Below are 15,162 nucleotides of genomic sequence, written 5' to 3' on the forward strand. Positions count from 1 at the left end.
CACTAACAAGCGAGTAATTGCCTGAAGAAACATGAAGGGTTGACAGGTTTTCTTTGGTGGTGTTTTCGTATCTAAATTTCCACCCAATTTCCAGTAGCCTACTTGATAGCGTTTCAATTGAGCCAATAAGCAGGAAGCCAAAATTCCACAACATTTAAACATTTGCTTGGTACAAACACCAGAGGGCACAACATGTGTAGTAAATCTCTGCAATAAAGTAGAAAAAAGTTGTTACAGATTATGTAATAGCCTAGGTAGTGTGTTGCAACAACTAAGAACTGTTGATATCCCTTTCTATATAATTCACCATGCAATTATGTGCCATTAATGTAAGTTCATTCATTACAGGGACCAGTAATAGCCCCGCCCGATCGGGAAAATGGAAGGCAAAACAAAACGTGCTACCACAGTGTCATGGTCAGAGAGCGGACAGCTGAGCGTCTCGCAACCCGAAAATGTAAAACTTACGGGCGCATACACTCGATCTATCCCGGAGGCATCTTCTCCGTTAGGCCTCACCCACGTATACACCGTACTACACGGGTGTATACGCCTCCAGACATCGGCTAAAAGGTGTGCGGAAGTGAATCTGTCAAATTCTGTGATCCCAGCGTCGGGACTAGTAGACACAGCAGCCCCGAGTCTGTCAAGACCCGAGTCTGGGACACAGTTAAAGTCTCCGACCATGACACATGGAGCACTACCAGGAACAAAGGAAGGCAGTGTGTTAAAAAAATCTCGTCTAGCAGAAGGCCGATTGGGAGCATACACATTGCAAAGGGAGATGTTACCCTGTGGATACTTGAAAAGAATGCAAACCAATCGGCCCTCGTGATCCGTCTCCACCCTAGTGGCACAACCCGCCTGACGAGGTGACAGGAGGATGACAGTGCCACAGGATGAAGACGAACCAAAGCATGCAGCCCACCACCCCACTCATAAGCCCATAGAGGGACATCTTCTTCCAAAATATGTGTTTCTTGAAGGCAAACGCAGTCGACTTCCATTGAAATACAATATTGGAAAATGCGACTGCGCTTGCGATGATCCCTCATGCCATTGACGTTGAAGGTGGCAACTGAAAATGGATGGGCCATGAGAGGGCAATGGGGCAAAACTACGCCGACGTCGATTCTGTAAGCTTCAAGCGCGCTCTAAACGACATATCGTCGTCGGAGTCGTCACTTGAGGCCGACCTTTTCAGTGAGGGTTCCCCCATCTCGTCGTACCAGCTCGTCCCAGTGGCACGTTTCGGCTCGACGATCACCGAGCCTCCGGAGTCGCTGTCAGACAGCCTCCGGAGACCTGACGACCGAGTCGTCGTCAGACAGATTCTCCGGATCTGGCGATACCGGCGGCGGACTGGGGACGGAACTGGACGGGTTGATGGGGGAAGCTGGTGGAGACCCCATGTCCGCTTCGCTGTGTGGTGGAGACGGTGCGGGCACGGGGTTCATGGGGGAAGCTGGTGGAGACTTTCTCGGTGCGGGCACGGGGTCTGCAACTACGGGGGAGGGTGAAGGAGGTGCGGAGAGTGAATCCTCACCCGTTTCCCCCTCCTTGCGTGGAGCTTCCTCAGGGGCAGTAGGTGCGCCAGAACTTGGCGCCTTTGCTTGACCCCCACTCTTTGTCATAAAGACATAAGAGGAGGGACAAGCGCGAAAGACATGTCCCTCCTTCCCACAGAGTGAGCACACAACTTCGCTTGGGCAAGCAGAGGTATCATGCCCAAGACGAAGGCAGCGCCCACACTTTTTATTTGGGCAGCCCTTGGCTTCGTTGCCCGGTCTCCCCACACCTGAAGCAGGTACGGGGCTGACCGGGGTAACGCACGTGAGCTTTATGCCCGGCAATAAAAAGGAAGGAGGGAATGTCCTGCTTGAGGTCGATCCGAACCTGTCGGTGCCCGTTCAACACCCCAGGGGCCTGTGCGTAGGAGCACATTTTAATAGCCTTGACAGCCCCGAACCGACCTAAAACAGTTGCGACAAGTTCTTGACGCACCTCTAATCCTACGTGGATGACAGTTACCCATACGGAACGTTCGTATGGAGTAACTCAAACCTTCAACCCCACTCAGCAACGTGACACCCTTCTGCCGGGTCACGTCACTGGTAAAACGTAGATCATACGTATTACGACCCTGGAGAGCTTGTAAAGCATCACAACCTCTCCAGGCACAACAACACCCTTACTCTTTAAAATACTAAAAACTTGCACCGGTGGAACCACTTGTTCACCGGTGAAGGTCAACTTAACAATTTGAATCACGGCGCGATGCCATGATACCGAAGGTGGCTAGGCCACAGAGGAGTAACAAAAACAAACTATAAAGACAGGTTTAAACTTAAAACGATATACGATAACTATATACGACAAACGCACACACCCGCCTGGCGGGAAGTATAGCACAGTACAGTACAGTAAGGTAAGAAAGTAGCTGTATCAGATGGAGAGCGAGAGCGAAACACGTCTGCACTCCACGAAAGCCAACTCAACTGTGACCCCTTCTCAGGTCCAGAAATAAAGAAGAACAGATTTCAAAGTTTCTTTGTTTCCTTCTATATTTGAAAGTTGTTGTTTATGTGCTACAGTATTTGAAGTTACTACTCCTTCAAGACAACTTAGCATTAAAGTAAAAATGAAGTGGTGAAAGTTTCAGTGTGTGACTTGTTGACCTCTAATGACTTTTGACATGTACCATGCAAACACTGAGCGTTGTTTTATTCACTGCAGATGACAAGCATATAAAGTTAAAAAAATTCAACTTGCTGATTTGACCTGAAAATAAAATGTTATCATTCTTATACATCACACTTTAAAGGAATGAAGTACAATGGTTTCTGCTTGAAAATGACTTTGAACCATCATACTGCTTTAGGCACTTATTAGCAAAGATACACTACTAGCAAAGATACTAGCAAAGATACTAGCAAAGATACTAGCAAGATACTAGCAAAGATACTAGCAAGATACTAGCAAAGATACTAGCAAAGATACAATGCTGAAAGTTTCACGTAAACAGTTTCTTTTAAACAATGTAACACATTTTTCACTTAAAAATTGCAAAAAAGGACCATATCACTTTCAGACCTGGAAGGCTAAGTACCTCATTCAAATTTTCCATTGAATGAAACAATTCACTATTTCAGTATACACACTAAACTCCTTAATCTACACTTAGACTTGCACATTGAACAGTAATGCAGCTAACCTATTACAGTACTTGATTCTGACAACTAATTTGTTAAATTTCTGTATTTGTCTTTCTAATTATTTGAATTATCATTGAAGGTAAGCTGTATTGGTCCAAAATATGCTAGATATTCAGATATGGTCACCTTTGGTCAAACTTCCTAAACTGTTTTTATTACCCACCGCGTGTAGGAAATTGACCTCACTGGGACATTCAGTCATATAGTGTGTTCATGTAAAATGTATGAAAAAAATGGGAAATGAAAGACCTAGAGGAACGAAATTTTTGAAATCTTCTAGCAACCATAGTATGCTATAATTTGGGGCTAATATACAGAGTACCTTTAATGGCAGCATACACGTGTGTTGCAGTCACCAAGGCTACGTACTCTTCTCCTTAAACGTATCATTAATACATTTGAGCTTTGTAGTTTTAAATGAAGACTATTTACTGCTAGCTTACTGCCTAGTTTAAAAATAATTTATAAACAATAGAACATGGTATATAACAAAAGCTTATCTTGCAAAATAAAAACTTAAGGTAAGGTTATCCTTAGTGGTCACTTAATATTTTATGACCTTATGAACTTTATGAGACTTGAATTAAGCATACCTGTGACTGGAGGAAAGTATCACTTGCTTACTGTATGCTGTACATGTCATATTTCTGTACCTCAAATGACCTTTGTCCCAACAAAGCAATAGGAACCCAGAACTCACTATTGGAATAGATCATGAGATATTCAATTTTCAGACTTACTTCTAACTGAGTGAAAACAATATGGATCCTCCACTTACCAATGGCTAAACCTACACTCCAAGTGTGAAGTTAAACCAACTTGCACTTCTCGATATATGGTGTTTATGAGGTTTTCAGGCTTGACCTCTATTTACCTCGGCAAGGAATCAAAAACGAGTAAAATGTTCTGCAATTGCTTTTTCTTTACTTGGCCTCTCAAACGTACAACACAATGGAGGTGGAACTTCGACATCTGGAGTTGTATCAACTTTTCCTTTTTCCTTTTCAAGTTCTACCAGTGATGTAACTTGTTTCATGAGCTCATCAAAATATGTTTCCGATATACTCAAACTGAAATTTACACATGTGGGGTGTATGTATGGAGAGGGAAATACATTTGATGTGACATTAGATGACCTTTCAGCTGAGCTAGAAAATAATTGAAGGTTTAATTGTTTTGATAAAGTTCCATCTCTTTCTCATCAAAGACTCTTACTAAAAATGAAGCAAATTATTATTAGGTTCAAGTTTGGCGATACCAATTTTATAATAGAATATTTTGAGTCCTCAGATTGGAGACTATTGGTTGCTTTTAGTAGTAAAATTTTTTGTTTGCTCATCATGTATCCAAATTAAAAAGTAAACGGTTCAAGGCATAGACTACATTTGCAATCAGGTGACTAAGTTTGACCTACAGCAGAAATAATCTTCTATCAAAGTAATAATATTTCAATGGGCACATGTCCACCAATATGACCTTTGGCTTTGATTTAACCTTTGAACGCATGATCATTCACGTCATGATCAGTTACTTATATATATGGCCAAATTTTGATAGTAGGGGAGATTCTTACTATATCTGTAGCTTTTGGTGCACAGTTTGCAGTACTTTTCACTAAATTGGTAATTGGTTATAAGTAACTTTAAGCTAAATTGACGTTTGGTTTCACACACTGACAGTAGGGAGGCTAGTCTACGTTATTGATCAAGTAAGTTACATGTACTAATGTAGGCCCTAACTTGTGGTACTTGTAAGTTGTAGGCCTACGGACTAGGAGTAGGACAGTATGATGGCCCTTACTAGTGGTGGTACGACGTTATCGGACTACGTGTCTAACAGCAATATTGACATGTGTTTATCGCTTAAAATTGCTTGAAAAGACTTTACCTGAAAAACAAATTATCGACGGTGGATACCGACTGTAACCTAATTAACGTAAGGCCTAAGTGCAACTGCACCGAGGCTTGCCTAACAACACTACAGTAACAATACTAACACTAACATAATACTAACAACACTGACAGAACAAGCCAAACAAGTAAGGATTATAATCTTCGGTGCACCGAGATTTGAATCTTCATTGCCATGCGAGCTGGGCATCTGCGACATAAAAGTGAAGGAAATAAATTGCACCTTACCTGTTTCGAAACCATAGCTTTTGTTTCAATAAATCCTCCACGTACGAGTCAGGGTTGAAGTGTTTCGAGCATATCACCGTGTAAGGTGTAGCATGCCAGTGACAACGTTTTAAGTGCACGAACTTTTCCCATCTCTTGAACACCTTAGCTCCTTTTGGTATAAGATGTAAACTTGTTCCGTTTTTCTCGTTTAAGCTAGAACATCCAAACATCACACTGCGTTTCGGCATTTTATTTTCGAAAAAGCAACACGACACACTGCTACTGCTAGTGCTACGACCAAGAAGTCAATACATTTAGTACTTGGTAATACAGTAACCTACTAAGCCACATACAACCGTGTTCACCTTGTGACGTCACTGCCGAAGCTTTCCGGAAAAGAACGAAAATTCGGACAAATCTGGTAAATCACAACAATCATGAAAATTACCCAAATTTTAACTTCTTCATTACTAATGCCATATTAATGCAATAATTCATCAAGTTAAGACGAGTTACGCGAGCATTTTACTTGATCTTTAAGTGATGGGGGATTTCAGTGCTCCTTCGTGATGGGAAAGACAAGGTTATGCCCACTCAAGAGATATACGGTGCCCAGACTAGAGCTATGTGCTGCTGTGTGGGCAGCGATGCTAGGACAGTTGCCATACAGTACAGGATCCATAACCTCAGCAACAGTGGAAGCAACCCAGCTTTGTAGTTTGCTTTCGTGGAGTGCGGACGTGTTTTCGGCTGCTCTCCACTTTTCGTTGACCACACACTTTGTGTTTTTTACGTTGGCCTTTCAATAGTTTGTTTAGTGTAGTTTTGGCTTTGTTGCGTGGTTTTTGTTTTTCGTAGGTGCGTGGATTGCCACACCCCTAGCTGTCATGGCGGCTCGCCGTGAGAGCAAAATCGTATTGTTGAGTTTTTCGGGGAGGCTTAGGTCTTCCCCGGACAATTTTGTTCAGTTTTGCGTTCTGTTGGTTTAAAGGTCCCTGGAGAGGTTGACGCGCTTAAGTGTAAACCTCTCCGGGGTGTAAATGTTTTTGATGTTCGGTTCACCTCGGAGGCTGCCCGCGTCGGAGGTGTCCATGTGTTGGAGGGAGTTGAGGGACTGAAGGTCACACCGTACGACAGTTCGGTGTGGGTGACAGTCCTCCATCTCCCTCTGGACATGTCTGAACAGGTTGTTTTGCGGACACTGGGGCGTTTTGGGAAAGTGACCGGCTACGAGGAGCCGGAATTCCTTGAATGTAAAGGTGTCAAGACCGGGACTAGACGAGTTAGAATTGAACTCAAGTCCGATATCCCCTCTACCTTGTGGGCTAATGGGCACAGGGCCCACATTGCATATCCGGGCCAGCCTCGCACTTGTTGGAGATGTGGGCTGGAAGGGCATGAGGCCAGGTTGTGGCCGAAAAAGCGGTGTGGCCGCTGTTTACAGGTTGGTCATACCCTGGCCGAGTGTACAGGGGATATCGTGTGTAACTCGTGTGGGAAAACGGTCCATCTGGCCCGTTTATGCCCAGACAGCTCATATGCCGCGAGAGTGGCTACGGGCGTGCTTGAAGCGGTCCCTGTCCCGGCCTCTGACACCGTACCACCTGATGCTCCTGTTATCGCCCCAGTGTCCGACACTAGCGCCCGGTGGAGGCTTTGTTCCCCCTTTCGTGTCTGACCTCTCCCCTGATCGAACTTGCCGAGACTGCCAGCCTGCCCACTGAGGCAGAGCAGGATAAAACGGCGGAGATGGTACTAGCGGAGTGGCATGCGGCGCAGGATGCAACTTGTACTGGTTCACCGGTAGCTACGCCCGCTATCGGTGATACTAGTTGGGCCCGAGTCTACCGGCCCAAGAGACATTTAGTGGCCCAGATTCTGACTCGCCAATGGAGGACTGCACTACAGCCTTATTAGTTGTGGCTAAGGAGTCCTCCGATTGGTTTGATGAGACGAAACAGGCCACTGATCTCATTGACTCGAGTGGCCCTTCCACCCTACCCGCAGCCGCTTCCGCTATACCGGACACGATAGTCGCTAGTGGACCTCCTGTTCCTGACAGGGAGGTCCACTCGATCAAGGTTGACGAGGAGCTAAGAACTCTGCTCGCTCGTAAGAAAAGGGGGAACACTGCTAGGGGCCTGAAAAGACCCATATTGGGAAAACTTCGGAGGTAATGCGCAGGCCTGTTGTTTACTATCGGGACGGCGTACCCCGGATGAAGTTTTGGAGTGGGTTAGTTGTTAGGTGTGGGGGGGGGAGGGGTTGTGTGGTCGTTACATAATATGGGTTGTAGGGTTCTGTTTGTGGTTTGGAGTTGGCTTTTTGGGGCTGGTTTGAAGAGCTTTATTGTTTTGGTTCTGTTGGCCTTTGGGTCCGTGTTCTTTTCACGTCACGTTGAACGCTACATTGTATACGTTTCTGGGTCTGTGAGAGATTTCTGTGAGAGATTTCTGTGAGAGATTTCTGTTTGTGGGTTTTCAGTTGGGTTTATGGTGGTTGTTAAACAGACTGGGATTGTTTTGGGGTTTTGTTGACCTTTGGTCCGTGTCCGTTTTCTTTGCACGTAAAAAGCACAGCAACCCAGCGGACGATGGATCCCGTGGGCTATCAGCAAATTGTCTCCGACGTTGCTTAAATGGACCAACATTTCTGCTTAAGAAGGAGGAAGAGTGGCCAGTGTCAGACGTTTTGGACAATAACTTGACCACAATTGCAAATGACTTTGGGGGCGTCTGAAGAGAGTAGTATCATGGATACTTCGGTTCAAAGACTACCTACTAACAAGAACAAAGGGACTGCCCATAACGACCAATACAAAGGACCTCACAGCACAAGTCCGCAGAGACGGCGATAATTGCACATATACAAGAAGAATCTTTCAAGAAGGAGTTTCTGGGTAAAGGTAAAGGCCCATTGGAGAAGCTGGACCCAGTCATTCAGGACGGACTGTTACCGGTTGGCGGAAGGCTGGACATAGCGTCTCTTCCCAACGAAGTGAAACACCCCCTGATGATACCCAGTGATCATGACGTCACGAAATTTTTCATAGTTTACCACCATCAAAGAGTAGGTCATTCAGGCGCCAAGATGATATGGACTGTCCTCGGAGAGGATTACTGGATCGTCAGCGGCGAATCAGTCGTGCGCAAAGTAATCGGTAATTGTTTCAGATAAAGTTCAGGGCAATTCTTCCCAAGGAAAGAGTAACACCACACAAGCCGCCACCACCTACACAGGTGTAGACTTCTTTGGTCCCTTCATGGTCAAAGTCGGAAGGAACGTGCTAAAAAGGTATGGTTGCATATTCACGTGTTTGGCAAGCAGGGCAGTGCATCGTTAGGTCTGACATTCGCTAGACACGGACCCGTTCATCCACACTTTGCGAAGATTCATCAACAGAAGGGGACACCCATGAACTATATTGTGCGACAACGGAAGCAATTTTAAGTGCGCTGAAAAGGAATTGAAGAACTTAGCTGCATTGAAAGTCGGGCGCTTCCTTGCTCAAAGAGGGGTTGAGTGGGATTCAACCAACCCGGAGCGTGTCACATGGGTGGCATCTGGGAAAGAATGATTCGCTCAGTAAGGCGGATCCTAGGGAATATATTAAGTGAACAAACAGTGACAGACGAAGCGCAATTGACCTTAACGACGGAAAATGAGGCAATGTTGAATGGAAGGCCGCTCACTCCCCCCCCCCCCCGAGTATGGATCCTAAAGATCAGGAACCGCTCACACGTAACCACTTGTTGCTACTCACAAGGAACCCTAACACACGTGGAATCTTCGGCTACAAACACAGACGGTGGAGACAAGATCAATATCTCTCTGACCGATTTTGGAAACGCTGGGTTCGGGAATACCTCCCTCTTTTACAGACAAGAAAACGCTGGTGAAGACCTAAGAGGAACTACGCCGTTGGCAATTTGTTGTCCCGGACGATCACTCACCTCGTGGGCAATGGCCTTTAGGTTTGATTGTTACAGCCTTTAGGTTTGATTGTTACAGCTTACCCAGGCCAACGCGGCCACGTTAGACAAGTGGAGGTTAATTTTTTTTTAAAGAGGCCTACATCCAAGCTTTGTCTATTGGAGAAAACTAAGGCGGAATCCCAGTGGAGCCGGCGACATTAAGTTTATTTGTTTACCCTTTCGATTTTGTTGCATGTATTATAAGTCATTGGGGCCGGTTATGTAGCGACTCAGGATTTGTGTGTAGCGCCACCAAAATCGTTCGTGAGAGAATGTTGCAGTGTAGATTCAAGGTATAGGGGAGGGCGCTCGACGGGTTTCGTACGTTATTTTTGAAGAAAACATGGCGACACTAACGCCAAAGGCATGATGTTCAAGCTGACTGTTTAAAGTTATTCTTTTTTTGGTTCATATACATTTACATTTAAAAGGCCACAAAACTTCGGTAAGAATTACGGTGCAGTGGATATGATTTGACATTTATGTAGTTAAGATAAATAAGTTATTTAAGGTTTTTTAAGTGTTTAAGGTTGCACTGTTAACCATTTAGGATGAGTGACATTGCACTATTCTTGTTGTAGGCCTAGGCTTTGTGCGTTACCTAGCTTGTATATGTGTATAAGATCATAACCCCTCCCGGAGCGTTCATAAGCTCTTGTCCTTACTCTAGTATACATCGCTTTACTTGTATTTTAGTGACAATAGCGTGAGTGTTTCTGGTCCGTTATGCTATCGTCCATCGATCTTAGGAAGGCCGTTTTTGACAGTATTTACGTATGTCTTAATGTATCCTTTTCTTGTATATTTGATTATTTTGTTTTAATTTGTTCTCGTTTGCAGTGAATCAGTTTACTTCAATAAAGTCATAAGCGAGACTGAGTTACTCCATAAATTATACATCCATTTAGCTTCTTTGCAGGGTTGCCGAACAGTTGGTGAGTTATTCAGGGTTGCTACCTTCCATCTACAATATAGGCATAATTATTCTGTCATTCATTCTAAAGCTTACATTCAGACACTTGGTTATTGGGTAGGGCATGCAAGCATTTCATTATTCCGTATGGTACATAGTGTGTTTACACGTGGGCCAATCCACCGTTCTTTGGTAAGTTATATCGAAGGTTTTCTCCGGTCACTGTATTATGTAAATCCTTTCTCTCAGCGGGTCATATGTATTCCGTAACTGTGGAAAGTTATTTCATGGTTGTTGTGTGCCCTTGGGTTACTTCACTCAGTGTGTGGTACGGCGTTTATATAGATCGTTTGATTGGAGGTTGCTGTATCCTACCGCGGTACTACAGCTCGTTGTTGTGTGGCCGCGGCCATTCTGTTTTTCCCGGTCCCGTCCATATAACTATTCCCTCTATTTCAAACTATAGTGCTAGCCTACCCACACTTAAAGAGGCAGTGCTGGCAAAGCTTCTCCAGAAGTGGTTGACCCGTGTAGTCACTAAGAGGCTACATGAAAGGAGATGGTGTCTACAGGGATGCATTGTCCGAGCTTTGGACTTCATCCAACAAATGCACCCCACATTTACAAAGTTCCATTGATAAGTCATGTGACGCCCTTGGCTCGAAAACACGACAACTCAACGATGGCGAGTTGGATTGAAGTCATACTTGGTGTAGCGTCCCCAACGGGGTTGTAACTAGCCGAGCGGCTGTGTGTTCGATAGGGCCGCTGTCGGCCACCCTACGTCAGAATGAATGTGGGGCAACCACTAGTTAACACAACTTGAACCAATAAAACACGAAAAAATAAATTTCATTTTGTGCGACACATTTAATACGAAACCGATGCCCAACTCGGGCAGGTTTCTACAAACCAAATTTAATAATACTTGGTCATCGCAGTGACCTCCAATAATAGTGTAGCAAGGTGATAAGTTAAGACCAATCCTAAATTAAGAACATTACAAATACACATATATCCCAGCTGATAATTTACATTAATAACGCGCCAAAGATATAAGGATAACCCGCGGGTGCGGCAATAATATATACCGTGTTCGCAACCTTTTTAATAAGTTTAGATTCAGACTAACGGGGAAATAAGCCCACAGTATTATGAGAAAAAGGACTGTAACTTGCTTAAACTATAAAAAACATTGAACTTACTTAACGAACTAGCCGATGGACCTCACTCAGGCCCGTAAAGCTTTTTTTTTTAAGGGGGGGTTCTTATTCGTGTTTGGGAGACTTATGAACGTGTGTTTGTTTCCGAAGTAATAACCACATTTTAAAAGGGTACTGGATGTGTATCCATAATATTGGGAGGGGGGTGATTACATGGGTTATCCTCCCCTAGTCAAATATTGCGGAGATAATCCCCACCCCCCGATCTACGCCTATGGATCTCCTCAAGTGATAGGTTTTTATCCATGTCCTGGGGTGGGGGTGTCCCCTGCGATTTTTTGGTATGAAGAACGGTGCTTTGATGCAAAATAGTGCTATATTTTGTTGAAGAATTGTCTTATTTGTTGGAGGAAAAAAATATTTAAATTACTGTTTGAGATTTTCAATTACTTTCAATTACATTATTTCCCAGGTCATCAATATTATTCTCATCCTGTTTCATTAGGACCTATAACTATTCATTATTTTGTCAAAGAGAGAACTCCATGAAACTTGTGGCTCATTTGAAAAGTGGTACGGACATAAGGATTTTGGCTGCCTCGGGCATTCTTGCGGTATTCGCGGGAAATTTGATCTTCCGTAGCTATTGCCTATTCTCCATTCCTTTTCTATCCGACAGACGAAACTCGATTATGAGGCGCCATGTGTGACAAAATTATATACCAAATATATTGATTATAACTCCTCATATATATTAGTTATGCCACAATATATATATAACTTACTCGTACACCTCATATATATAGGTTATGCATAACCTATTTTCATTATGCATAACATATATATCAAAGTAAGTCATATATTTTGCTATTATAATCGATATTTACATATATATATATAATATAGGTCCGTACGGCTTTCCGTATAATTTTGTCACACTCGGCGAGCTCATATATATATAGGTTATAGACACACGAGCAGCACGCGAATGGGCGGTGCTATGTTAGACACTTGTGATACGTGGGCGGGGCGTATGCAAATTCGGCAAAGCGCGGCAAATTAGCTGGACGAATATCTTACACTGGGATTGAGAGTGTGTTTGAGAGAAATGAGAATTGGGAATGATATGGGATTTACCCAGAAGGAGATCCACCTGCGTATGAGGTAGACCATGAAATACAAGTGCCCGAAACTCAGTATTCACTTAGAAGAGATCAACTTGCAATACTGAGGGAAACAGGCAATCCACTTGAGGACGCTGGAAGCCATGGGTATCATTTGTATACCACAACTCGCTTACTTGTAAGAGAACTGGTTGCAGAAAATGATGTAGACATTCAGAATTGGTAATTAATGGATTTCATTTCAGTCCAGTTCACCTTAAAACAACTTACACATGCCCAGATCAAAATAATTGAGCAAACAGATCTGTTGTCATGTTTACAGACACAAGAAGTCTTTTTATGCATTAAAAAGGGTATTATTTTATCCTGAAATATGAATTATTGGAATCCAAATTTTGTTTAGATCGCCTGTTAGGTCATTTAAAATTATTAAAGAACATAGACTCGGCGTATCTGATACATCACATATGTTTGCTCAAGTCATTTCCTCCAGATATGAACAATTTATTTGTTTTGCTGGAAATAAAAACCGTTCCAAAGTATGACTATCCTGAATACAGGACAAGATGTAAAGATAAGTTGTAGCTATCGTACCGTGTTTGTTCAATGGGTATGACATGGCAATGTAATGCTTCTTGAATTTCTAGTACATCACTAAAAGGAATTATTTCAAAACTCATATTTTCTGTATTTGGACTTGTGCACTGTAAATACTATAATCATAACATAATCACATTACAATTTGGATCACTCTAGATTTTGGAAGCAAATCTATGGTAAGTTGCATACAGCTATTTTACATGTTTAAATTATGGTTATGAACATTATGAATGATTAAGAAATTAGGACATACAGACTGCAACATAGGCCTATGCAGAGTTCAACTATGATCCATGTCCTTTTGGTGCATATGTGATACATTTTTCAACAATGTTATTAACCTCATGAAGTATTTAATATGTCCAGACATGTGTGAAATGATTTGTGAAATGATGTGTGTGACACAGGGCCATAGTCACAATATCTCATTAAGCTCCTCGCGGTATATGATCCCTATTGATTTTGGTGCTGATGTCATGAAAATTACCAACCTTTCTACCAGAGACGAAAACTCGTGTTCACTCAAATTAGACATGGCGATGACCTATAGGTGTAACTTTAGTTATACTACTTAGGCTAGTAATAGTATTATATAGTACAGTGTGTAAATGGCATATTCGTCCAGCTACTTTGCCGAATTTGCATACGCCCCGCCCACGTATCACAAGTGTCTAACATGGCACCGCTCATTCGCGTGCTGCTCACGTGTCTATAACCTATATATATATATGAGCTCGCCGAGTGTGAAAAAATTATACGGAAAGCCGTACGGACCTATATTATACAAATTGATTATAGTTGCAAATATATATGACTTACTGTGATATATATGTTATTCATAATGTAAATAGGTTATGCATAACCTAAATATATGAGGTGTACGAGTAAGTTATATATATTGCGGCATAACTAATATATATGAGGGGTTATAATCAATATATTTGGTATATAATTTTGAGACACATGGCGCCTCATACTCGATGCCAAAATTTGAAATGCTCGAACGATTTAGTACGAAATTGCACTCTTAAAACGCAAAAATAGTCGTCTATAAACCATTTTTCACGAAAACTTGTAATCCGGTTTACAATTCAAAACAGATAATCTTCACGGCAAACTTCCTCCCCATCTTTATTTTCGCTTCAATCTCGTCCGTTTCAACTTGGGACTGTACCATTATCTTTTGGTGTTGAGAATATACATTGTTATTAATTGAAATATGACAAAGCCATTGAAGAGACTGATATGATTCTAAGCTCCCCTTTTTTAATTATTAATAATGATTTATAAGTGATTTACATTAATTTATGTAATGATTTAAACGCATTACAGTTAATAAAAGGATTATCTAAAAACCACTCTCCCCCATCGTTTATCAACATCGAACATGCCAAAAGTAAATGTTACATCATATTGTACAGAACTTTCGTACGTCAGCTGGGAAAATCTATAGAGCTAACTTGCGTTAGCAGAAATAGTGGAACCCATACCTATCCATGAACCATACTGTGCAACGATATACCCCTATCGTGATTTGCGAAGTGTGGCTCAAAGGCGAAAACTTCTCTCATTTAATATATAGCATAACTTGATGCTTGATGTTGCATTTTCTCCTAAATTATCATAATAGGCTAGTTGTACAGAAACCTTGCTTGAACTAAGTCACTAGTAATATTATAGCATCAGCCATAGATTTAATAAAATGATCTATATCATGCTACAATAAGAGGGTTTGCTTGCTTAAATGATCCTATTATTATATACAGCAACAATCATTTTATCCATACATCGCCCATAATGCTTTTTTTCTTTAGGCCATCATCCCAGATATTCAATCTCACCATGACTGTACTGTAATAATGTCAAAGAAATATGTAGAAATCAGCAATTGATTTTACCAAACAATTATTCTTTGTTAGTAAGTGGGTTCACTGGATTTTTAAATACCAGCTTGGGGAGGGGTATTGTTGCTTCTAGAAGGAGTGTTTTTTTTTCTTCAAATTATTTACTATTGTCTCCTAGGAAGCTTGTAGAAGTCGATTACAAAAGCACA

The sequence above is a fragment of the Apostichopus japonicus genome, chromosome 17 (assembly GCF_037975245.1).
Source record: "Apostichopus japonicus isolate 1M-3 chromosome 17, ASM3797524v1, whole genome shotgun sequence".
In the NCBI taxonomy this organism is placed as follows: Eukaryota; Metazoa; Echinodermata; class Holothuroidea; order Aspidochirotida; family Stichopodidae; genus Apostichopus; species Apostichopus japonicus.